The sequence below is a fragment of the Manis pentadactyla genome, chromosome 7 (genome assembly GCF_030020395.1).
Source record: "Manis pentadactyla isolate mManPen7 chromosome 7, mManPen7.hap1, whole genome shotgun sequence".
Taxonomy (NCBI): domain Eukaryota; kingdom Metazoa; phylum Chordata; class Mammalia; order Pholidota; family Manidae; genus Manis; species Manis pentadactyla.
In genome coordinates this window covers 9,645,922-9,673,383 of record NC_080025.1, presented here as the reverse complement: position 1 = coordinate 9,673,383, position 27,462 = coordinate 9,645,922, and the positions used below count along the sequence as shown (strand labels likewise).

The 27,462-nt window shown below is 43.5% G+C and overlaps 1 protein-coding gene across 4 annotated transcripts in view; it reads right to left on the bottom strand.

Annotated features, from left to right (window-relative positions):
- STOX2 (storkhead box 2) overlaps positions 1-27,462 on the bottom strand; it is a 183,467-nt gene that overhangs the window by 133,060 nt on the left and 22,945 nt on the right. The window contains exon 1 of one of the 4 annotated variants that reach the window (XM_057505083.1): positions 8,457-12,740. The exons of 2 other annotated variants lie outside the window; for them this stretch is intronic. The gene's annotated coding sequence lies outside the window, so the exon portion shown is untranslated. Of the gene's footprint in view, positions 1-8,456; positions 12,741-27,462 lie in introns of those variants that run through there. One more of the 4 variants, XM_057505084.1, reaches the window with a different exon arrangement.

Sequence of the window (27,462 nt, the reverse complement as noted above, 5' to 3'; positions counted from 1 at the left end):
GCCTATGTGCCTTTCACTACATGACCCCCGAGAAGTCACCCTTTACCTCTGCCAACGCCCCAGAAAGCAAACCACTCAGAGGTTTTCTTGCCTACCAGTTCAGTCATCACATTTTTTTCCTCTAATGGAATCTGCTTTTCTTCCTCACACCTTCCAAACTCCTAACCCCCCCTATTCTTTTGGCCTAAATCACTATCTCCTGCTTGGTAAATCTTTTCCTTTCCATCTCTTACATGCCTTGTATCTGCCTTCCTGACCTTTCAATCACCACCCTGAATTCTGTATTCTTATAACGGTTTTCGGTACTACTAGCATGGCCTTTGATTAAATGGCATATATCTCCTCCAACAGACTGGAAACTCATTTAGGGAAAATAATGGTGCTTCTCATTCACAGCTTGGCACCTCCTGTGTGCTTAATGTTTGTTGCAATTCCTACAGCAATTATTCATTCCTTTTCTATAGCCTCTGTCCACCTCATGTACCAAGAGGTAGGTAAACCGACAAGCCTATCCCACTCTACTCCTAGTATCCAGGAAGACAGAGAATGAATAAGCAGTCTTCAAAACAAAATATAAACTGTCCTTTTCATTCAATGGCATTTCCCCTGTGTGCAAAGCTCAACGAGAAATTAAATGCGCGCACACACACACACACACACACACACACACGCATACATACACACAAAGGTTTTAAGCCTCCAAGAGCAGAGAGAGCATATATGTGATAAATGACAAGGCAGTAAGCATTCATAACACTGGGCAAAGGTGTGGTGCAGATGACAACAGCTGTAAGAGAGATTCTTTGTGGGTTGTGGTGGTCAGGAAAGTCTTCCCAGAGGAACTGGGATTTGAGAACTGTGATCTCTCATATAGGTGCACAGGAAGGAAAATAAAGCAATCCAGATTTGCTAGGAAAGATCATTGGATCGACAGAGAAGAGGAAAGGAATGTCATGAGAAAAGACTCAATGTGGGGAAAAGCAAAGTATTCTAGGAGGATTATAAAACAGTTTTCTGGGGGCAGATCATAAAAGGGATACTAGGACATAATGCTGGAGGAGTGCTAAGAAAAATACAGGTGAATCATCAAAAAACTCCAACAAAGATCCACGCACTGCTACAGCTGTAGATGCACCCATCCCACCAGTTCCTGGACTTGCCATGGGAATGAGGAAGGAGATATCTAAGCTGGCCTGTGCATACAGTAAAACAACAAATTTGACTGGATCTATACTGTTGGTACTCCATCAAGAATTAGGAGAAGTGCAAATTGTTGTGCTCCAAAATCTTACAACTACAGACTATTTACTGTTAAAAGAACATAAGGGATGTGAACATTCCCCAGGAATGGGTTGTTTTAATTTGTCTGATTTCTCTCAGACTGTTCAAGTTCAGTTGGACAATATCCACCATATCACAGATAAGTTTTCACAAATGCCTAAGGTGCCTAACTGGTTTTCTTGGTTTCACTGGAGATGGCTGGTAATTACAGGTATGCTTTGGTTATGTAACTATACTCCTATTATGTTAATGTGGGTGCGCAATTTAAGTAGTAGCTTAAAACCTATACATGCTGAAGTTACTCTACAAGAAGATATGTCAAAGAAATAATCAATCTTCCCTTGTTTTCTTCCGCCTGCTACTTCTATAGGTTTTCTTCTTCCTTCCTAATTACAACCCTTAAATAGAATTCGTGCCTCATATCAAATTTACCGAGTATCATAATTCTTCCAAGTGGTAAAGATACCTCAAGACAAATGCTGGGCATAGAAGCCACAGGGCATAAATATGCAAAGAAATAAAAAGCTAACCATTTCAAACAATAAGGCTTCTCTCTCACTTACCAACTTTACATTTCCCTGTATGGCCCCGGAAGATGACTGGTTAGCCAGAGACGGGTAAGATTCCTCAAGGGAGGAACAACCTAAGACAGGCACAGTCGCAGGGGGGTCATCGGGTGAGAAATTGGGGATCAACAGAGGTGAGGCTTAGAACCTCACCCCCCTGTTCTGAGAGAAATCTTCTGCATCCGTGGATGTTTTGTTGCCCTTGTCTAGCTTGGATTAACACATAGTCTACAGGCACACACCTGATCATCTACATTTGCTCTCTTACAACACTGAACTATGTTTTCTACCTTTATCTTGTATCTACCTACCACTTCAGCATTTTATTGAAAATAATAATAATAAAGAGAGAAATGTGGTATCCACATATAAATCAAGTATAAAAACCAAATGAGTATTCATATTTGAACTGACTGTTTATAGTTCATAATGCATGAGCAAAACCGAAGGTTTCTGTGATGACTCCTCTTGTACTGTTCACTATGTAACTTATTCACTATGTAAGAATTTGTTCTACATGTAAGAACTTGTTTGTTATGCCTCAGAAGATTGGAGACTGATGAAAATTAGGCTTGGGGTGGATTAATGATTGTGCATTGAGCATTGACTCCCCTATACAGAATTTTATTGTTGTTAACAACCATTTGATCAATAAATATGAGAGATGTCCTCACCATAAAAAAAAAAAAAAAAGTACACACTTCCAATGGTAAAATAATAAGTAACCGGGATGTAATGAATATAGTCAAGATAATTGTAACAGTTTGGTATGGTGATAGCTGGTACCTAGAATTGTCATGTATATAAATGTTGAATCACTATGTTGTACACCTGAAACTAATGTAATGTAATACTGTGTGTCAACTACCCTTCAATAAAAAATAATTATCTACAAAAAAAAAAAAATACATAAACATAAAAGAAAAAAAAGAAAAATACAGGTGAAGAGTTTGGATTTGAAACTAGGACAGCATTTTCTAGCGTGGGATTTGCAGAATAACATTCCTACAAGGTGCTATTAAAGGTATTGAGGTAGAGGTTCAGTAGCTAACCAAGTTTGAAAAATACTATTCTCTCTCCCTTCTGGAGATCAACAATGTATATTAGAATATTAAAGGCACTGAGAAGTTCTGCAGTAAAGAGACCTGTTTACCTATTTCTGTATATTTCAAAAATTTTGCTTTGGGAAAAACCTAATTTAAGAAATGCTGAACTGCAGGTAATGCAGAATAATACAATAGAGTAACATTCACAGTTTTAAGAAGTGTAGACCACAGAGTTAACAAAATGAAGAAATGGAGCTGGAGTTAAGCAATGGAGAGAAACAATGGTGTGAAGAGATGTGAAAATCTGTGGGAAGTTATAAAGTTGACGTTAGAAGTGAATGAGGCACTTTTCTACAAACTTTGCCCGAGTTGAGTGGGGTTTCTGTGAATATCTATCAAAAACATTTCCTGCAAGTTCAGATATGGCTGTAAATCCCTAGGTTAGAGAAAAAAAACAATTAAAAGAAGAGGAATCCATATGGAAACAGGTACAGAGGATTGTATAAATGGGCTCTTTTCTAGGTAAATATATATCCTTGTAGATAATAATCCAAACTCAAAGCCATGTGTGGTTTTAGAACATTTATCTCTTACACCAGGTAAGACTTTGACATCTTAGAATCCAGAAATCCGCACATAAATAAGCAAATCACAAGCATAATACTAATGCAAATGCTGTGAGTTCAAAGGGCAAGGTAATTAACATTAGTATTCACAACAGTAGTGGATTTACGATTTTCAACACTTTGAATCTTTATTCAGCCAGATTCTTCATGGCCAAGCATATGGAAGTGCTTTGCAAATGCGGTTTCTAATCCTTTCGGAGAGAGAGGAGTTTCAGGCTCAGAAAAATAGTTGAACTCTTTCCGGAGACCATTTAGTGAACGCTAAAGAGCAACTCTCTTGGCTGGTATTCTCCAAATGGCATTTGCAGAAGTTGCAATCCTTGAGATGTCAGTGGGTGCTACGGATAAAAAGGGCCCCTCTGGCCAGGTGTGGGATGCAGCAAGTGTAACAGGCTTCTTTACAGCAGAGCTTCTCAGAGCCTTTCGTTTCACAATGGCAGTCTCCGGGGAGAGGCGCACTGCTCACCACGTCCACATCCACCTCACCCCAGACCCCTGCTTTCGGGAGTAACATATGTTCCACAAATAACCTTTTGGAAGACACAAGACTGTCCCCTGCGTGAGTTAATATGTTTCTCAGACAGGAAGATTCTTGCCCACTATGACACTGACAACCCAAAGGTGAGCATCGGTGATCTTCCCAGTGTGGACATGGGTTCGGCAACAAGCCTAACGCCCCCACCCTTCCCACAGCCTCCCCTCTAGCGGCAAGTGGTCTTACCTTCCTTGTGGGCCCTTGAACACCACAGCCAGATGGATTTCACCTTGGCATCAAATGCACCAGAAATGGTCTGGTCTGACATAAGTGCAGAAAGTGGACAGAAAGGGCACTGAGTGCCCCAGCGCAGCAGAGCTGAGGACCAGCCAAGGAGACAGGACAGCCCCCTCTCACCTGGGGCAGGGGCTTCCCTGGCGTGGGGGCAGGCTTTTCTCTGATCATGTCTGCTCCTGAACTTGAAATCTGCCCAGGTCCTGGCGCTCTTCTCCAGGTCATTTAGAACTTCTTTGGCAGAAGCAGCCCTTGTAGTTTGGAGAGATCCGCCAGGATAGCAGTAGTGGGGAGAATATGCACTTTGATGTCCCCACCAGATAACTCCCTCCATTGTCAGATTAGTGAACCGTAACAACAACTGAAAAGGGTTTGTTTCTCCAAACAGAGGGTCACCTTGGAGTGATCAGCATGGCTGCCAAATTATAATCCCTCTGCAAATGACTAATGGTGGCCCTGACAAGTTTCTACAGGAAGAAGTCTGGCAGGTGAGTGCTATGGGAAAGCCTGACTTACACCTGAGGAGACTCAGATGGAAATGAAATTGTTTGCTTTTCCTTCCATGTGTCTGACATATCCCCCCCAGTTTCTATGGGGTTCATTACAAAGGTGTCAGACCCTATCAGAAATTTGATGGCAGCCACACATAAATAAATAAAAAGAACACTCATGTCCTACCTTTGAAGTTTTCTTAAGTTACTCGGAACAGCGTCTCCCTGTGCCAAGTTTTCTGCTTCTTGCATAGTAAGATACTTTCTAATTAGCATACCACAAATATTCCTGATCTTCTCTGCAAGTCCGGATACATTCTTCAATGTTTCTTTTAAAGTACGTCAGGATTTCTCACCCTCTATAAAGAGGTAGAAGAATTAAAGCGATGGGCCAGCTCAATTCTCCAATTGCTTTTTTTCGCCTTTTTTTTTCTTTTCTTTTTTGTTAGTGGAAAGGTCACAGGGCAGGAAGCCAGAAGCCGTGGATTTGGGTTTTGGCGGAGCTGTTAATGCGTTGTGTCACTTTGGGCAACCTGCTTCAGCTTTTAGAGTCGTGGATTTCTTTGCAGCAAAACGAGGAGGCTGGACCCCGTGGGAAGTCCCTTGTGGTTTAAAACACTAGGATCCTATTCAGGAGGCCTGAATAATTCCTGTCCTTTTATCCAAAGGCTGGAGCAAGGGATAGTGAGCTAAATACAAAACAGGTGTAGACGTCAGCCAAACGGGATGTGATTTTAAAGAGATGCAGATATTTCATGGCAGAATTCTGTATTCCGTTTGAACAGCAAAAACGTTTTTTGCTTCTTCTCTCAAGAGATGTAGTTACATTTTTGCCTAGCACTAATTTGTTGACAAATATGTAAATGTACACGCACACAAGCACGCACACATTCTAACCTGCCTTTATATCAGTGAACAGAATCGACAGGAGCCAACCCTAATAGAAGGAATACTTGAGACAATGAAAATAAGGTCCTAGATATCAAAAAAAACATTCTAGTTTTTTGGAATGGTAGGAAAAAAAATCCAGTCACTTCAATAAAATAATCTGGGTTGCCCTGTAACATCTGGGTTTTAGGATTTGACTTGTGATATCAAAATCATAAAAACACAGAAATTTATCTTGACTGCTATTATGAGCTGTTGGGGAGCAAGGACCATGCTGGGTCTCCTTACATGCTTCGCCATTTAATCCACCTCATCAAAACTGTCTGCGGGGTGGCGGTTCCCCTGTAAAGGTCCTTCAGCCCCTGGACCTGCCATCTCTTTCTTGCCACGGCCACTCCAACACCCGCAACCCAGCTCCCTGCCTCTCTCCCGAGGGCTGCCCACCGCACCCAGCTTTGCAGACATCCGGGCCTGGCTTCCCCTGAGCCCCTGCCTCCTGCACCCCTGCCAGCCTGGCCACCCTTGTCCTCTTTGATTGCCACCACCTGAGCTCGGTAAGTACGTGTCACACTTCAAGGCTAGCTTGATGTCACCTGCTCGGGGCCTTTGCTCCCACAGCACCGCGATCCTGCTGTATTATATCTGTACACACAGCCACCTCCCACTCTGCCTAGGGCACATCTGTAGCCCAACACCTGGACAGCAACAGAGAGAAAGGGAGCATGCAGAGAGGGGAGCAAGGTGCATGGAGAGATTCTGTGAACATCCTAAGTCCTGTGCCTCCACCATCCCAAGACCCCACCCTCCCGACAGATGTACAACATAAGGTGTTCATGGACGAAAACCACCAAAGTGCGGCCTAAATAACATTATTCCCAGTGGGAGAAGGAATACTGAATACTGAGAAGGTCAGAAAAATCTTCCAGTATAAGAGGAGGGGTGAGGGTATGTGTAGGCACTAGGAACCCACTGATGTTTTTCCCACAGAAGAGAAGCAAGAATGAAAAACATCTAAGATTACCTAGCAGTGGCATGTAGATACACTGAAATGGCATAGAGATTAAAGTGCAAATTACTTCAAATAATGATGCAGTCAAGAAAAACTATTACAAATACGTTTATAGATGTAGCAAAGCAGTCATATAGGTTAAGTACACCAAAGTAGGCTACAAAACAACGTAGATAATAATAGAATCACAAATTGGAAGGTATTTTTCAGATTTTTATATATGAGAACATTTAGCTATATAGATACCACAGAGAAAAGTCTAGAGAGGTAAATTTCAGAACGTTAACAGAGAGGTTATCTCAATAGTAAAATGTGTGATTTTTTTTCCCGGTTTCTTCTTTCTCTTTATCTCTATTTCCTACCATGAACGTGAATCACTGGAAATTTTTAAAAATCGCCTCTGAATAAGTAAATAGGCCGTTTATAAATATTAAGCAGTTCAGAGGGTGCGGATGTGGCCGCAGGCAGAGGCAATGGGGATGGAGCAGGAGGCGGAGTTGACAGGGATTAGGGAAGAGCTGACAGAAGCAGGGGGAGAAATTTAGGGACCCCAGGAATCTCCCTCCCAGGCTTCCAGTCTGAGCAAGTGGGGGAGATTCTGGTGACTTAGTGACAAGTGGGACGGTATGACGGGCAGTTAGCTTAGTGGTAAAGATCATTTTCTTGGACATGGTGTCTTTGACGTAGTGACAGGTCATCTAAGAGAGACTGAAGTTTCAGGGAGAGGCGAGGGCGCCAGGTGGCTGTGGACTGAGGTCAGGTTAGGTGTCGCGGGAGCCCTACGTGCCAGAACACGGCAGCTCTCAGGCTGTGGGGACCCGGGCTGTGTACCTGTCCCTTCCTCGTGGGGTCACACTCCAGGAACCCAGAACCCCTGACGTGTGGTCATGCCACCCTCCACGCCCAGAACAATGCCCGGCGCAAAGTAGGTGCTCCGTGTTTGAGAAGTGGATTACAGGATCCTCTAAGGTGCCTGCTGAAGCAGGTAGGGTGCATGGACCCCCTGAGGGAGAGACCCAGGAGCAAGGCGGGGCTGACACGCGGGAGGGCGCAGGTGAGCCGGCCCCGGATGCAAAGTAGACCCAAGAGAACAATGAATGCAACGTTCCAGAAACCAAGGAGGGCAGGTTGCAAAGCAGAAAAGGAGGCCAACGACAACAGCCAGGGCGGAGAGCCCACAGTCACAGGACTGGGAAAAAGTTCAGTGATGCCGGGTTCACTGCTGATGGAAGAGAGAGTAACTTCGGGGGGAAAATAAAATGAATAAAAAGCAGAGCAGGCTTTGAAGTTGCGTGGTGAAGAGGTAAAGCCACACAGCTCCAGGAGAATCAAGTCAGGGCAGAGCTTCTTCCAAACAAGGGGTGGGACCTGCCGGTGAGCCTGCAGGAGGCAGAGGCCAGGCTCTGCAGGAGCCGGCCAGGCGGGACACCAGCCTCGGGGAGGAAGAGGAAGCCTTGTTTGGCCTCCATCCTCCAGCCCCAGCAGCGTCCGCGCCTCCACCGCGCGACCTGCTCTCATCAGGCGCAGATTCACTGCGGCTTCACACACCCCTGCTCACCTACACGGTCGGGGCCAAACCTTCGGGGCTCCCCGTTGGAAATTCTCCACGAGATCTGGTAGCTGACTGTTTCAATCCCACAGGACAAGTGCCAGAAAGAGCACAAGTTCATATACATGCAAGAACTTGCAAACAGACACTCCGCTAAACCAGACTACTTTTAAAGTAGTACCGTGATATTTTCCTTCGCTTTTTCCCTAACAGCAAAACACGGTGGTGTACCTGGCCGAGGGAGTCGTCGTCCCTCAGGGTCGGGGGCAGCTCACTGCAAGGTGAGTCCTACGGGCCACCCTCTGCTAGTCCCGGGGCAGGTGGTGCAGGTGGCGGAGCGAGGCTGCTCCCATCCAGGCATGGGCGGGCAGGTCCCCGGGCGGTCCCTCCATCTGGACGGAGACTTGTCTTCTGGGATTAGCCCGTTGGGGACCCCAGGGAGCACACTTAGGGTATTTCTGGGCGACGTATGTCTGTGCAGGAAGACTTTACCCCAAACCTCCCAGGGCACCCTCAGCGAGGCCAGGAATGAAACTCGAGACCGGAAGCTGACTCAGAGCTGGCGGCCAGGCAGCTGCGGCCCGGGCGGGCTTGCCCTGCTCCTAACCCGCCCTGGAGCAGCTGAGAGCGGAGAATTCCCAGAAATCGTGGGAAGAACTCAAGATCCCTACCAGGCTGGCACCACCAGCCAGCTAAAATGCCATATGCCACTTCAGAAAGAAGGCAGGATGGAGGTGAAGGACCTGCGTTCTCCCTCCATTCGCACTTCCAGACAAATCACTGACGTTCTTCAACACGTAAATCCAACCCCAGCTCCTACTGCATAAACTTGGGGCTGGCTCACAGGTACTTGGCAACAGGAGAAATCAATTACGCCTACTTGGCTCTTTGTTGCTCGAGCTTTAAGATGCTTACACAGACATTAAAAAGCAAAACATATTCAAAATAAAAACTTTACCAAAGATTTTCCCAAACTGAGATATATTTTCAAAATGCATGCGAAACATATGACCGTTGGTTTTTCTGCAATAATGAGCTTGGATTTTCAAGCTTGTCTTGCCATAAAGTTACACTTTTCCAGCGACGAACAGGGAACATGTGGAAATAAATGACATGAACGTTGTTAGGACACTGGGGTCCATTTAATATAGTGAGGCAATAATTTATCAAATGGGACCCAGGAGTCCTTAAAGCCTCATGGCCCTTTCACATGTGCTAAATTACTCCCCCAAGACTAGCCTAGGAACTAAGAATCTGCATCATTGACAGAAGAAATGGAATGGGTTGTACTACCTGCTAGAGCGCCCTGCAGCAGGACAGACGCAAACACATGCTCTAATTACAAAGTGAACAGTTGAGAGGAGCAGTTTTCAGAATTAAACACCTAAAGTAATGGGGATGATGCAACGTACTTGCTCATGCAGAGTTCAACAGGCATGGGCATTAAATCTGTTCTTTCCACCCTCCTCATTTTGAGGGGGCCAAATGCTCTCTATTTGATTATTCTGTGAATTTTAGGCTGCTAAGGGAAAAAAAAATGGGTAAAGACTTTCTTGCTCAACATTAAGATTGCAGAACTTGCAAGGAAAGAGCAAATCTATCCGCAGAACATGTCATATCCAGGAGACCAATCTAAGTATCAAAGATGAAAGATGTTCATGTTGCCAAACCAGCCAAGAATTGCCAAATATACTAAATTCATATGCACATTACAAAAATGACTCCTTGTTTATAAACAGTCTTCCATATGTGTTGGACAGAAACTCACTAAGTGACAATTAATTGGCTGACTCTCTGCAATCTGTCATTAATTGCTTTTTTCAAGTTAAAACGATCCCGTGAAATTTTGTTTTTGAGAGTCTTATAGCAAACCTATTTAGAAGAAAGTTTCTATTTCTCAATGAGATGTCAAATAATTTTCCTAATGGTCCCACTTACATAGAATTTAACTTTTTAAGTAAACATTGTAGATAAATGGGCTTCTCTTACACACTCATTATTTTAAAACATACATTCGCTTGTATGAAAAAGCAGCTCACGTCCCCTTGAGTTTGTAAGTTTAGGTCTAAGGTCTTTGAACAAGTACAGGTCCTGAGGAAAGGTCATATATGTGCACATGCATGATCTAAAACTTCTGTGTTTTTGTTTAGTCTCTGTACAGGTCTGTAGGTAATCTAGTTACTAGCCCAAGTTATAATGTCAAACATGGGACAAAAAATTAATCTAAGGCTATTTAATATGGGCTCATCCAGAAGTACTTTCTTTTGGATAATAAGTAAGAGAAGTCCTAGCAAAGTGATCTGTGATAATGATGAACCAGTTCATTATTCCAAACACTTAAATGTGTGTGATGACAACCTTTCCACGAGTTTCTGGGAAAAACACAAAAACACATTGTATGGGAACAATCTGCAACTGGACAGCAATTCACAAATAATTGTACATTTAGACAAAAATCATGCAAGTATGAAGGCTTGGTATTGTAAAAGTTTACAGCAGTGGGTTTCTCCCACGAGGCACACACATAACCGCCCCTGGTGATTTTAGACATATAAACTATTAGTGCCACCATCGCCAGAAAAAAAATTTTAATTGTCAGGCTTTATGTAGTATTGTATTTAAAAATTCAGACCAGTTTCTTAGTTTCTTCCGCCTAACAACATACCCCAGAGTTCAATATACTTACTCTCCAGTCTGGGTCCCCGCTTTCTGGTTTTGCAAGGGGTCTGTGAAATGTACAGATGGTAATAATCTATGGCTTACTTCAAATCCTGACGACTGCAGCTTTATTCTCTTGATTTCCTTTGGTGCCAAAGACGTCGTTCTAGTCCAGAGTTACCGCATGTTAAGTGAAACTGCTGTCAACATTTTATTACATTCAGCATTTCAGGTTTTCTGATAGCCAACTCAAACATCAAAGATAGCCATGGCCTGTATATTTTTCAATCCTCTTTTTCTTTTTTCCCACCCGGGGAAGGGTGCTGGGCTCTCCTTAAGCAGTATAGAGGTTTAAAGTTGTACGTTGCCAGAGCGCATCAAAATAAACACTAAATGCAACTCATTTCTACCTTCAGACGTTTCTTTCCTTCCCTGCTTGCTGCCCCAGTGTTAATTTTCCCACGCTCTCTTGTAATGGTGAAGGGCTTGTCTGGGCAAGTAAGATAACACTTGGGCAGGAGATTAAAAGCCCACGCTGAAGTCATTAAGTACCTACAGGGCTGGGCCCTGAATCCACTCAGCAGTCTCCAAACACTGTCACCTGGACTTGAAAAGCAACGGGAAAAGCCTAACAACTAAGATAATCTCAGTTGGCATTTCCAGGCCCTTGAACCACCTGTATTTTATATGCAAAACAGTCTTTCAACGCAGAGGCCAGAGCAAGGACGAAACGCCTTCCTTTCCCTTCAATTCGCTGTGAATAGTGAACCACCACCAAGGTCTAGAACTAGAGTGACCATTAGTCCCTATTTTGTCCAGAATAGTCCTGGTGCATAATTATTGCTCGTATTGCCTTTCCACGTGAAAGGGTCCTGGTTTCATCAACACTTGGCTACCTTATCTACAGCTTTGATCTCGGTGCTGAAAAATTCTTTACATTTGCCATCTGTGTTTGAAAAACTGGCTTAAACACCTTTCCCCCCCCAAAATCACAAAGCTACGTAGCCGTTCGGATAGATAAGAACTTACACCTTTCCCCTAAGTATTATCTGCACTCTTATACCAATTTAGGAAACCATTTATTTTATCACATATGTTTTAATCATTTTTCTTTTTCCATATTAATATAAATCTTTAAAAACCCGCCTCTAACTTAATATAGAAAATATAGAATCCTTCATGGCTTAAGGATGCTCCTTCCAAGGTGCAGGGTGTGGTCAGATTACTCAACCTGTGGTCAATCACTAGAACGATTTTGATTCAGGTGCTCTAAGCAGCTTTTCTTTCTGCATTGGCTGTATGATTAAAGAACGAGAGAAGAAATAGCCACATATTCTTCTTCTGACATTTTTTTAAAGAACTCTCACTTAGAAAACTAGGGGATTATCCATAAATAACACTTACTATAAATGGAAATTATTAAGAATAACAAACACAAATTCTTGTCTGGGGATGGGGAAGACAGTATTTTCCTACATTTTTTTCTTTTTTTTTTTTTTTTTTTGTCCTTGAAGAATCTGAATAAACACTTTGGGCCTAAGCAAATGAAGACATTTGGAGAAATTGAATATAACTGAAAACATAAGGAAAAGAAGAATCAATCAGAAATCTGAGGGATCTGGAAAAAGAATTCCTGGGGAAATAAAATGAAGAGGAAACAAATAGCACCACTTGAGGGAAGGGCTTCTCCTTGGGGGCCCCTAAATTGGAACAGCGCGCTGAGCTCCCTCCGCATCCGATCTCACTGCCGCAGCCTCGTGGGGATGGCCCAGCCTTTGTTTCTAGCTGTACTGCTCTCCCTCCTGCCCCCCCAGCCCCTCCCCACCCCCCGTCTCAATCAATTACTAACATCCCTACCTAGGTGTCCTATGTACGGCTCAAACTCAACAGGGTTTTAGATTTAAAAAACATTGCTGAAAAAAATGAATGAATGAATGAATGAAAATAAAAAGCGTTGCTGCTTCGACATTCTGTATTTTTGATAAAGCCAGCCACCTAGGCTCAAAGTCCAACATCATCTTCCTCTTGCCAAGTCCTGCCGATGCCACCTCCAAAATGTTTCTTGCATCTGTCCCTGACTAGGCTATATCCTTTCTTCTTCCTAACTAGGACCAGCTGACCCCCATCTGTAGTAGGCTCAGCCTAATCTTCAATCCCCACGACCAGCCCACCCTGGGGCAGAAGACCTGTAACTTGACCTGAGCCAGCTCCACCCTTGAGTCGCAAAGTCACTGCAGGCTGTCTGTCCTGCCCTCAGGTCCCAACGTCAATCAAAGAGCTCCTAGTGCCCTAATCTCAGCCTGCCTCCTACCCTCAAACGACAGGGCTTCCCCTCTAAACCTTGTCCCCGAGCTCCAGTTTTGGTAACTGCCGGGTAAATCTGGCCCCTCCTGGGTCTGGGACTCTTGCAGGGTCCTTGGCCCTGAAAAGCCCTTCCCCCACCTCTAGTTCAGTGCTTGGGTTCTGCTAGGCCCTGTGCCCCATGTTCATACCCAGAGTCAACTAGTGGTCTAAGGGCCAGGAGATTGCCACACCTGTCAGAAACAGCTCGTCAGCAGCAAACGTGATGTAAACTCCCACCAGGCAAAAACCAAGCCAGAAACCAGGCATGAGCAGAAATCTGTTTGCTCCACCTGGGCCCTGACATCATCTCTGGGTCCTGTTCGGACACACCACGGGCTTTGGCTTGTTTTGGCTCTGAGTCGACACTTCTGGTTTTACCCCGATAATATGGCTGGACATTTTGGATTTCTGATCCCCAATTCTAACCCCCCACTTTCCCAGGAACCATGACAGCTTGCTCCAATTTGGGTTGGGCATGGTTTAGGACAACGCAGCCACCTGCCACCCACACCTACCATCTCTCCTGGTTTATGCCTTTGGCCACCACTGCCCAACTAATAACTATCCTCTCCTTTCCTCCTGGCCTGCAGAGCCCTGATCCTTTCATCTCTTGAAGGATAGGCCCTTCCATGACCCTAAGGAAAGAATCACCACTCGTCATTTATTGTGATCTCATTTATTTTGGCCAGTGGCTGAGATGAGTTGGCATGTGATCTATTCATGGCTGATTAAATGTAAGAAGTTTTCTGAGGAGAGTTTTCTGTGCCAACTTAAACAACAACAACAACAAAACTCCAAAAAAGTCCTTGTGCCCATTCTCTGCCTTGGATGCAAAGGAGATAGCTGGAACTGCAGCAGCCATCTTGAGACTAAAAGGCAACAAAAGAAGATGTAGGAGCCAATATTCTCATGAGAGTGAGAGAAAGACAGATAGGCCCTGCATTCTTGACAGCACCACTGGGCTTCTTCTCTAGCCCTTGCCTGTCCACCCCAGGTTTCTTGTTATGAGTCACATAAATTCCTATCTGTCTAAGTCAGTATCAATTTTTCTGTGACAGGCAACAAAGACTCTCTAAGACAGTATTAAGAGTCAGAGAAAAAGACTGCTGTCCTAATAAACTACCTGTGGTGTTGTGTCTCTTTTTCAGAGAGTGATATTCCAGAATACCAACAAATACAAATTCACTAAATTGAAAGATGGTTTTGCTGTTAAAGAAAAATCTACTACACTCTGCAGATTAGAAACTGGAACTCAGTATAGACGAGATTCAAGAACTAAACAGTTTCTTCTTAAAATTTTATACTATGGAGAATTGATTATATAGAAAGACATTAGCTGAATAAAAACAAAAGTACAGAACTATGAGCCAACTACAATTATAATTATTAGAAAATACATTGGCATATGAATGAAAGAATGTGGAATAAATGGATTATGGAATTATCATGAGTTTTCTTCCTTTTGAAAATTTCTCTCATGTTATTACCTTTAGAGTAAATAAAACTCAAAGGAAACAAGAAAATCTATGGTTTTTTGGTTTGGATTTGTTTGGTTTTTCTTTTTTGTTCCAAAATCAGGAAAAAAATATGAAGCACTCAAGTTAGTACATTCAATCTCCAATTCTGAACACAAATAATATGAATATGTTTGTAGGGAAACTTTAGAAAAATTACTTTTCTTCTGCTAACATTATAAACAGTTCTCACAGTTTATTTGCACTCTTTTTCTCTAAATTTCTCTAAAATTTAAATTTAAGAGGTGTGAAAATAACTGACAAATCACATTCTGTATTTTTCTAATTTGGAAAAGAAAAAACTTCTTAGTACCAAGTCAGGAAACAACGAAGCACTTTTGTGTTTGAAATAAGACTCCAAGTAAAATATTGGATAATTAATCTTTTCTTTTTCAGTACTGGTGTTTTTCTATTTAAGGAAAGGATTCTAAGTTAAGGGGTTTTTTCAACCCTCTCTAAGCACATTTGCTTTTTATAAATAAGAGAAATATGTGTGCTGACTATTTTAACATGTTTATTTGATTTTCAGGTAGACAGTCTGGACAAGACAGTCTTTAAGTATCTTCATATCATTGGTTTTGTGCTTCTGTCTCTCACTATCCTGAAGAAATCAGAAAATGAAGACTGTTTTAGCTACTGGATCACAACATTAATACCCTGAAAGATTTCTTTGTGTGACTTGATGTTCACTGTTTCAGATACATCTTGACTCCAAAAGTTAACATAAAAGAAATTGCTAAAATGTTCACAGACATATTTTTTTAAAATCCAAAAGTCACTCAAGAACTTCCTAGTCTATGGATTACACACTTCCACATCACAGATATTTATATACTCTGTCCATGTATATTCTTAGTTTTGTCTACTGGATGTCGAATTCTATTTTCTTTCCACATGAAATAGGACATTTAAAAACATCTGTTAATAATTCTGAAAGAATTCTCCTGGAATACTAAGACAGAGAGAAAAAGTTCTATCATGCCACTAAACAGTGGACATCAGTGGGTATTCATATGTTGAGGTGGCATTCACTTTTATATCTTTTTTCTTAAAATCTTTACCTTCCCCAAATTTCACACACTACTCGTAAAAATTTTATTCAATCCACCAAGACTTCAAGCCAAATGAGTTGCTTATACTTTCTTAAGCATCGCAGCTTCATCTTGTCAATGAGACTATGGAGAAACACTGTAATTATTACACAATAATAGAAGTCCCATGAGGGCAGGAATCTTTGCAGTTCTGCTCACTGGTGTAGCCACCTCACAGTACAGTGCCTGGTATACAGTTGGCCCTCCATGTACAGTTGCTGCGTATTTACTGAATTTGTAGAACCAAATCACAAAAAGATAGAATTTCCAAGTCAAAGAATTGCATATAGAAACATTACCAATTTTCCTGTCAACAGCAACAAAAAAACTATTTTTCATGATTACTTCCTAAAGCTGAATCTTTAAACTCTGGGGCATTTTTTATAGAACCAGACAGAGCATCATTTAATCAATGGGGAAGAGCTCGCCCTGCTGAGGACCTGGGGTTGCTGCAAAGCACAACCCTTTTTGGTGGTACGATCCATTCAGTCAGTTGCCCCGTAGCTACACAGAATGACGACCTACTCACCGGTGGAAGTGGATGCCCCCTAACCCCAAGAGGTGAGCAACAGCTCTCCCTGCCGTGGCAGAAACAGCCAGCCCACTGGAGCCTTTCAGCAGCCTCGCAGTATATAATTAGGGGTGCTCTCTGTACTCACACTCCTGCGGGTGGCATTAGAATCTTTCAATGGGGTCTCCTACGCCTTTCTGTTTAGTCTCCATGCTCGTTCTTTGCAAATCTCCTTTTAAACACTAAGACATTTGTTCGGTGTCCTGAAATCCTCAAACGGCTCAAGGAGATGGTGTCCCCGGGAATTATTGCCCTTTTCTGCCCCTGGCCCCAGTGGCGCACAGCCCTTACTCACCTACCTTCCCCTTAAGCTATTCCCCAGGGTTGATCTGGCTATCAAAGAAAAACAGCTGATGTCTCTTCACTTGGAGTAAAATTTAAGCAAAACACATGAGGAAATACAAAGCAGTAACGGGTGAGGACTACTCTTTTCCTGGAGACCCTGTCCGAGGTGAGGCTGCCCCCACTGCCTGGCACCCTCCCTGGCCCCCCCTCCCACATGCTCCAGTGCCACCAGGAAATCAGACCACAGGCTCCTCTGCTTCCTGCATCTGTCTCTGGCTGGACGGCCACTTTCCTCCACTCTAGTTGCCCTCACTTCCCACCCCTGCCCTGTATCCCGCTCATCTCCAGTCTCAGGGCTCCTCTCCAGATGCTCCAGCCACCGGCATCTCTTCCTGCCTTGAATCCCCAGAGCACTTACCCAGTGGGCCTCACAAGGTTCCAGCTTCAACCAAAACATTCCGTTACTTGTTGGATTTATATACTGGGCTCCACAGAAATGCTACTTTTTTGAAAGGATTCTGTTGCTAAAAAAATAAAAATAAACAACAAATCCAGAAACCACGGGCCTACAGTGCTGATTCTGGTAAACAATTGGTTATGGGATGATTCCATGTTTGGTCTTCTCTCGCACACAAGCAAAGATACACAAGCAAAGACACACAAAGTAAGATACTTCTTACTTCTGTATCTTACTTCTGTATCTTACTTCTGTAGGTCTCCCCCTCAGTATGTAGCATGACGCTACGTACATGGCAAATGTTCTAGAAAATGTAGCTAAGTAAATGAATTTTAATGTTAAAATTAGACTATGTAATACTGACAACCCCCTCCCCCAGAAGAAAAACTTATGGGGTGCCAGGAGTTTCTATATCTCAGTTTGGCTGGTTGTTGTTACATGGGTATGTATGTGTATATATATGTGTGTGTGTATATAGGCAACTAAAAAGGAGGAAAAAAATGTATTTACTCGGCAGGCATTAATGGAGTCATTATAGTCCCAGCTCTGGGAAGGGGAGTATGATCTGCATTCATTCACCGCCAGTCATTTCTGTGACTTCATACAAGGTGCTGAACGTACATCTCTGGTCCTTGTCCTCACGGAGTTTATGGTCACATGGGGAGGATAAACTAATAAAAAGTCAGTGTAGTCAAGAATGATGAACATGTGCTAAACCCGTAAAGTGATACAAGCATCTGGCGGTACACCAGGTAGGTGTGTAAATGCCGGTTCTCACACTGTGAATGGAGAGGTCCCGTGCAGATAAAGGCAGGCCCTTCCCTGGAAGGTCTGGGGCTCACAGTGCGACCGAATTGGCTTGAGCACAAACATAACACCTCCTCAGAAGGCAGGAGGGGACAGGCACAGTCCCGGCAGCCCGGGGTCCCTTGGCCTCAGCCTCCTGGCTCCCTGGCTGGTTCTGGGGCTTTGGGGCCCCACGAGAACCAAAGAGCATCATTTCCCTCCCTTCCCCATAGCAACCTGAGCTGGGGGAGCCAGCTGGCCATCCCAAGGTTCAAACGCCTATATTCCAACCTTTGATGAGATAAACACACTCGGCCTGAAGGAAGAAAATCTACAGGCACAACGTTCAAATGTCAAACACCAGAAGAAGCTGCCTCCTCAAAAAGTAATTTTATTTCATAAATGAGAAGATATTCTGAATACCTGCCCTAAATATTTGCTCTAATTTCCGTGGACCGCGGTGGAAAGCGGTGAGCACCTCTCTTCACTGGCCCTCCTCCTCTCTTCCCTCCCTTCTCACTGGAAGCCCCCTGCCCCTGCCTCTGAAGCTCCGCTTTCACCACCTCCCAGGCCTCCTGAGCAAGCTCGTCTGCCCTTCACCTTCCCACGCATCGCCGTTGAGGCGCTCAGCCCTGCCCTTCAGGAACCCCGCGCCCCCACGCTGCTGCATTACAACTGCTTGTCCACATGTCAGAGCCCCTCCTAACGCTGAGCCCTCTGAAGCCAGGTCAGGCTCTCTCATGACCTTATAACAATAGTGCCCGATAAATATGTGTGCCTGAATGAATAAACAAGTGAATGAATGAATGAATGTCATAAGGTCTCAGTGAGTTTGGAACTGGATGTGACCTTGGAGCATCTGACTTCAAGGACAATGCTCCCTCCAGAACAACAAGCTGCCTTTACCTGGAAAAGAGAAGCCATGGCATGCCACCAGACCCGCTTCTCTTTCTCCCTCTTCACATTCAGTCCATCACCAAACTCCCATTCTCTCTCAGAATCCTCTCACCTATTTAATCCTGCTTTACACCCACAACCACCTTCCTAATGCAGGTCTGCATAAAAAACAGCCTCCTAATTTCCCTGCCTCCTGCTTTTGCAGCCCATCTTCTCAGAACAATTAAAATTCACTTCCTCCACAATCCACAATCTTTTTCTCAGGTCACTCCTTCACTCAAGAGCCTGCAGTGGCTCCCATCTGCCCATCACTCTACTTTGAAGTGCAAAGCCACCAATCACCATCCTCCTCCCTCACCCTGTCCCGCCTCCCTAGCCTTACAGGATCCACACACAGAGTCTTGCTGGCAGCAACATGTGCCTCTGTTGGGGCCCGCCTGCCTTGGGTCACCAAGTAAATACATGTAATGTATACTCCATACGTGTATATGTATACTCGTCTACGTCCAGCGTGCCCTACAGATGGTTCTTCCCCAGAGGAAGCCCTTGAAAGGCAGGAAGGAGGATGAGCAAAATGAATATAGGCATCTGAACCTTGGGATGGCCAGCTGCCTTCTCTACAGCTTTCACCTACCCCCTCAAACCCTAAGACCAAGGCAGGCATCCCAGGAAGACCAGAAGAGGGAGGGGGGTGAGGCCCGACCCAGCGCCTTCACTGGACAAGACTGCACGTTGTTTACTGCTGTGTCCACTCCTTGGGCACTTTGTTATTAACTGTATCTCCTCTCTTCTTACACTTCGACACTTGGTGTGTCAGGAGTGGGCGCAGCCGGGGACAGGCCCACTGGACACTTCCTGAGCAAATGTCTATTAGGAAGAAAACCTAAGACCCTGGGAAAAAATCAAATATTAAATCGAAAATAATCACTTTTTTTAGTTTTACACACTGCAGTTTAGCCATTTTGTAACCCAGGTTAACTGTCTCTTGGCACAACGGACTGATACGAGAACATTTGTATGAAGAATTAGCAGCCTCTGAGACACAACACGAACATATCCAGCACACTCAGAAAAGGGGGGTAAGGCTGTCAGAAAGCGGGGCCGGGATGAACTACAAACACCTTAATCTGAACGTCAGCTAAGCACACAGCATTTCCCTTTTTTCTTAAAAGTAGTATCTATGGGACGACAAAAGCAGGAATCGGTTAAATTGTGGCCCACAGACGAAACCAAGCTCTATGGTCCAGGAGCTAAGAGTTGTTTATCCACTGATGAGTGGCTGGGGGAAAAAAAATCAAAACCATAACGGTCCATCACATACAAAAATTATATGAAATTCAAATTTTGGTGTCCATAAATAGAGCTGTACTGGGACACAGCCAGGCTCCTTCATTTCCATGTGTCTGTGGCTGCTTTCACGCCAGAACGGCAGAGCTGGGGAGCTGTGGCAGAGAGCAGACGGCCACAGAGCTGAGAATACCTACTATCTTGCCCTTGATGGAAAAAAGTTTGCCAATCCCTGATCTGAAGTTCAGCTCCCAGGAAAGTACACAAGGGCTTCTGTCCACATATGTGACTCAACAAGTATAAAAAGTGAATGGAAAATATATAGTACGTAAAGACAAAAACAATTTACTCTCCTATTTCAGTGTTTCTCACACTGAGTTCTGAGGGGTCGTGCAGGTCAGAATGATGTCCCTTTGGGAAATAGGTGGCACGGCTCTGAGATTGTTATCCCTCCTCCCAAAAAGGACTGGTTTTGCTTTCATCCTAATATACGGGGATGCTACGTATAATTTTATTTGAAAAAGGGTTTTCTTCAAAAAAGAAAACCAGGAGCTTGAAACTCAGTGTTTTGTCTGAGAGGTGACTATAACATAAGCAAATTTCAGAGGCCATCATGAAAAGGAGCCTTCTGTATCTAACACCCCACCATCAGCCCTACTTGCTGGGCATATATGTCACGTAACAGATGTAGGCAGCCAACACGGTCTGTTATAAGGAGACATGCTTTTCAACCCGATGTGCACCTAGCCCTATAGTGCACTTTATTTAATATGCAAAATTACACAGCAATTTGATTCACATGCCCCCATAAATGCCACATACCTATTTTCCTAATGGGAGCCAAATCAAAAACTTTCAAGAAACTACAAACAGAGTTGCGGGTACCTATAATTTATTTTTATAAGTAATGAATCATTAACAGGTACTTCGGGAGGTAAGTAAAGAGAAATGGATAGGAGCTGACTGTAAAGCTTGGAGTTTCTGTTTGTTTTTTTAGCAAAGCAATAGCCTTCTATACCCCATTCGAAGCACCTGAAAAATTAGTTTAGTCATGTAGCGTGGAACTAGTAAACTTACAGAGGCACGGTTTCATGGAAAAAAGCAGTTCTAAGACGTTCTCACACAGACCGAGTCTTGCAGAATGCCTGGGGCATTCACTAACAAGAAGGGCTTCTTAAAATACTCAAATCAATAGAGGCAGTAAAAACTACTGGGGAAATGGGGAATTACCTGTGTGTTAGAGTTTAATGAATATAAGCTGTAATGAGCATGAAAAGATCAAGTGACTTCATAACCCATCTAATGGTCTTTTACAGGGTTATGTGAAGAGATTAATTATATAAGCCACATGCTGGCAAGAACAGCCCTTGCTGAAAGCAATGCTGGTATCCATGCATCCACCGCCACATTTTTTTTCCATATGCATGGCTCTCTGAAATTGCATGACTCCATGGGAAAATAAAATCACCAATAAAGTATTTAACTCACCTATAATTTTTCAATATCTTGGTTAATGCACGATTGGGCTCTGCATGTTTTCATCTCATTACAATAAAGTCTGAAAACAGAGTTTTTCTCTGCAATCATTTGGTGTGTATTTTGGAATGCCTTAATTAGTTGTTCAGTTTTTCCTGCCCTGATTTTCTGAACTTGTTCTAAAAAGTTGTTCTACACACTTTACATTATATATATGTCAAGCCATTGGGCCGTACACCTTAAACTTGTACAGGGCTCCGTGCCAACTATGTCTCAGTGAGGGTGGGAACAAATAAATAGTTTACAGAGAGTTCTGATTATTTAGTAATATTATGTTGAAAACCCTCTTCCACAGGTCTACGGTACGCAATGTCTCTAAGAGCATACTGTAATCACATTCCTATGCATTTTTGTAGCCAGATAAATAGGTTAAGACAAAATCTCGGGATATAGGGGTGGGAGTGGGGGTGGGTCTGGCAAGTTTGAAATACGCATATTAGACAAGCCCCATAGTATTAGAATTTCCATTGAAACCCTGTGTTCCAATCATAGAAGGATTTCTAAGAGGCCGAGTGGAAAATGTGGCCAATTTTACACAAAATGACATTTCCCCTCCGCTTGCCTTCTACCCCCAGCCACACACACATACGCACATGAAACCTCTCGGGGATGTACATGTGTGAAGGAAGCGTCAGGATGGTGCGTTTGCAGTGGCCAAGTCCAGGTCAGGCTGATTCTGCCATTCTTCGCTTGCCCCCTGGTGGGGAGACCAAACCTGAGCCTACCAGCTTCCTTCAGACAATGAGGGCTGCTGGGAAAGCAGGAGGTCAAACTCACAAAAACAAGCACAGACCTTTCCAAATAGGTTAGGAGTCATTATTTTTAAGACACTCACCCATTCTCAAAAAAAATTCAGCCTTTCATACACATTGCCTGTTCTAACAAGAAGGTATTAGAACATTCCAATCGAGGTACAAAAGACTTGACTCAAAAAAAAACAGAAATGATTTTCCTTCCCCCAAAGCCCCCACCCACAACACACACACATAACCAGGAAAAAGAAAGGAATCTTTGCATGCCAATTTCACGTGTCACAAGCCTCCTCTGGGTTCCTCCAAGGGAATATTTTACCGAAAGAAAAACAAACAGAACCCCTAGAATGTTCACCAAAACTAGCTCTGGACCCAATACCAACACCATTTAGGTATCCTGAAAGGTTATCATTCCATAATTCATACTTAACAATTATATGGATTCTTGACTCATACAATCTGCATAACGCACATGTGCCATGTCATCACACGTAACTTATAAAAACCAAAATAACTCATAAATATCTCAAATCATTTCCCTTAAATAATTAAGTATCATTAATTTTAACTTGCACTAATTATGATACAATTCATATAAATTATTAGGATGACTTCAAATGGGAAGGACATGACACATAAAGTCAAAAAGCCACAGTTCTATCTCTAGCCTCTATCATTAATGTATTCTATAACCTGGCAGTGTAAGCTTTCAGGCAGTGAAAGTAACCTCAATTGTAAAATTAGAGAGACGTGAATGGAGAAATCCCCTGTGAACGGAGAAATCCCCTTGGGTATCTTGCAGTGCTGATGTGGTTCAAAGAGAAAGCCACAGATGAGTCACATCCCCCATTTCCCTTGTTCATACTGCCCTCCAGTGGCTCCCAGGAAAAACTAAGTAGCTTTTTATTTTATTCTTGCATATATGCAGGTTAAATGCAGCGGTACCCAAACTTTGTAGATCAATCAGTGTGATGGTTCACTGTAGGTCAGCTTGGCTAGGCCACAGCACCGAGTATTTGGTGTAACACCAGACCAGATGTCACTGCGATGGTATTTGCTAGAGGAGATGCACATGTGGTCTGCAGGTGTCCAGTAAAGCAGGGACTCCGTAACGTGTGGGAGCCTGAGAGAGAGATGGACATCCCCGAAGGAGGCAGTGCTGCCTCCAGGCTGCCTTCAGACTCAAGGCTGCCGCATCAACCCTTCCCTGGGTCTCCAGCCTGCTGGCCTACCCTGCAAAATGTCAACTTGCCTGCCCCACAGTCGTGGGAGTCAATTTCTAGAATTAAATCTCACCATAGATGACAGATGATAGATAGATAGATGATAGATAGATACATACATACATACATACATACATATAGATAAACAGACAGAGACAGACAGACAGGGAGATAGATAGATAGATAGATAGATAGATGAGGTAGAGATACACACCCGTACACACATAGCCACACATTCTACTGCTTCTGGTTTTCTGGAGCGCCCCGACTAATGCGACCAGTGATTCCCAAGAGCTTCCCAGAAAATATTCATGAGCCTCTGTGTCCAAGGAGAGCATTTCTACAAGTCATGAGGCATGGCACTGGTGACATGTCAATGATGAGTGTGTGACCCACGTGAGGTGGGTGGAGGCAGAGCAAAGGGTTGAAAGCCACCCTTGTACACGAGTAGCCCGGTCCCATCCTCTGCTCCCCGTTACCTGCTGGTCTGCACCCATCAACAACAGGCCGTCCCACTGGGGGCCCGCAGAGAGGCCAAAACCTCTGAAACTTATAGCACAGTTTTGAGCATATTACTACACTGGCCTTGAAGAAACAAGGGCTCTTTCTACCTGGCCAGGGCTGTAGAAAACTTCTTTCAAAGCACTCGGGCCATTTATGATCAGCTCCTTGAAACGCTCGTATCTTTGACGCAGTAATTTCATTTCTAAGTAAACAACAGACTTACCAGCAAGTATTTATATGGATATGTTCATCTCAGTGTAATTTATATAAAATCTCAAAATGATCTAAAAGAAAAATGACATAAATTCTAACATACCCACAAAATTATCTTTTATACTTATTAAAAATATTCTCTCCCTCATTTGTGGAGTATAACAGCAAAGCAAAACTGAAGGAACAAAACAGCAGCAGACTCACAGACTCCAAGAAGGGACTAGTGGTTACCAAAGGGGAGGGGTGGGGAGGGAGGGAGAAGGGGATGGGGGGTATTAGGTTTAGTACACATGGTGTGGGGGGTCATGGGGAAGACAGTGGAGCACAGAGGTGGCAAATAGTGAATCTGTGGCATCTTCCTACACTGATGGACAGTGAGTACATTGGGGCATGGGGGGACTTGATAATATGGGTGAATGTAATAACCACATTGTTTTTTCATGTGAAAGCTTCAGAAGAGTGTATATCAATCATACCTTAATAAAAAATTTAAAAAAACATTCTGAATAGTTCTAATGATCACAAAATAATGTTTGGAGAAAAAAATCAGGGTACAAAATTTAACACATTGTTTTTAAGTATAAAAATAAATTACTAGATGTAAAAAAGGTCACTTATTTCTAAGTAGTGGCATTAGAAGTGGTTTTAATTTTAATTTCCTTTATTTTCCAAGTGATCCACAGTGAATACGTTATCTAATAATTTAAAACAAAATGTTTTAATAAAGTGAATGCCACTCAACAGATCCTTGCGCCCCCGTGTGCATAGCAGCATCATTCACAGCAGCCAAAAGGCAGAAACAACCCAGCTGTCCATCAACAGATGATGGATAAACAAAATGCGGTATGTGTGTACAATGGCATATTATTCAGCCACAAAAAGGAATGTGATTCTCACCTGCTACAGCATGAATGAACCTTGAAAACATTATGCTTCATGAAATAAGACAGACACAGAAGGATACATTTCAGACTCCACTATGTGAGGTACCTGGAAGAGGCAAATCTTAAGAGAGTAGAATAGGGGTGGCCAGGGGCTGAGGGGTGCAGGGAAGGGGGAGTTAGTGTTGAACAGGGATGGAGTTTTGGTTGGGGATGATGGGAAGGTTTGGGTGGACAGAGTGGGGATGAGTACAGAACTGGGAAGATCATCTGGCTCCTCTCCACCCCAGCCTCAGCGTCAGAAGGTTCACGGCTCATCCGCGGACTCACCACCGCCTCTAACCCTGGATCATAAAGATTACACGTCTCTTCCATCAAAAATTCCAAGCTGCTTTGGCGGGGCCCCCAGCCTCTTGCACAGGGCCTGACCTAGAGTAAGGGCTCAGAATGGTTTGTTGAATGAATAAATGAATGTCTTGCATTGAAATTCAAACCTAGCAGCTAATTAGCTGCTCAGAGACTTTGTGTTGCCCTTGCTTTATATTAGCATCATTGTAAGAGGAATAGAACATGGGATATAGGCAGGGTCTTCATGATCATTCTGAGAGGCAATGTTGTAAGGAATTATATAGCCACTGGCCTTTGACCCTTGAAGGAATGTACAGGATGGGCATGTTCCCTGTGGCTATTCAGGCCTGGAGTAGTTCCCTCGCCTCTCCTGGTGCCTCTCTGCCTCTCGCTCATGCGGACTGTAGGGCATGCCACCTTCCCACCCTAAAGATCACTGGCTGATCCAGGCTGCTCCCGGCCCCGACGGAATAAACCACAAGCACGACTGTCACGGGTTCAACCAACTGCCCACCTGCTTCCACTATATAAAACCGCAGAGATCCCAAATGCTTCAGATGAAACACTGGACATGTCAAGAAACTCATCCATCAATTCAACACTTATTATTATAATCGTTTGATATCATACCAGGCAATGACAGGGAAATAGAATGAAGGCTAGTGAATGCTTTACTGCTCCTGAGATGCTCCTCTCCTGGGAGGCAAGTTACAGCACTGCAGCCATTCCACAGGTGGGAACGCTGAGGCTTGAGTTCAAATGGGCTGCCTGAAGAGGCTCAGCAGGTTATGAGAGGAGAAAGCAGATTCGTGCCTGGATCTTGTGATAACACATTCTCCCATTTTTCTCCCTACTTTGGTCAAACTGTTGCATGCCTAGAATGAAAAAAAAAATCCTATAGAAATACAAAGGTCCTCTTCTGCCTACGACACTTTCATTGCCATCTGTTCCCTCCCTGCTGTGGCACCCTGCAACAGTCTGTCCCAGTGGGCCACTGTCTGGGTTTGGACATCTTCAGGATATTCTGTATGTAACTTGAAGACTTTAAAGTGCGCATTATAGAGAAGAGTGTGTGGGTCGTTTGACAAATGGTGCTATTCTGTGGAAAAATGCCCGTGCTGCAACCGTACCAGGGACACAATTCTTAGGAGTCATTCAACAAACCCTCCAGTGGCATCATCACCAACATAGAACTTGACGTTGTTTGACTCATTCCGAACCTGAGTGCTCTGCTGAGGAGCCGTGAGTCCTGCCTGACCCCTCACGTGACCGCCTCGGATCAGCTGGCAAAGCGCAGAATAAAATCAGCAAGAGATTTTGCCTCTTTAGTCTGGACTTGACTTTTTTGCAGGCAGTTATCAGATGCAGGAAACAGAACTTTGACTCAAAGTAGAAAGGTTATTAAGAACAAAACTCACCCATGTTAAAACTCAACATATCCACCTCAGGGGAGAAATTTTCTGTACACCATCACCCTGGATTATGTAAATTTTGTAACAAAGTAGTAAAATACTCTTAATAATGAACCAATCTTCTGAATTCATTTAAGATTGAAAAAAGACAGCAGGGCATGGCAGAAAGTTTTAAAGTAACTGAAACTATAGTATTCGGTCTGCAAGAGGTGAAATTAAAAGGAGACATGGCTATCCCTTAATAGATAAAAGGATATTACATATGAAGTTCACTCTGTCTTCATCTTAACTGAGAAAGATTCAGAGAAAACCTGTTCATGATAGTAAAGGTACGAAACTAGGAATAGGTTACTGATGACATGCAGAATCTAGTTTTCTGGAGTTTGAAAAAACCTCCCCAGTTTTATTCTCCTTAGATAATTTCAGTATAGTCTTCTCTCACAGGTGACATAAGGTGGTTAAATGTCAGAATGGGCAGT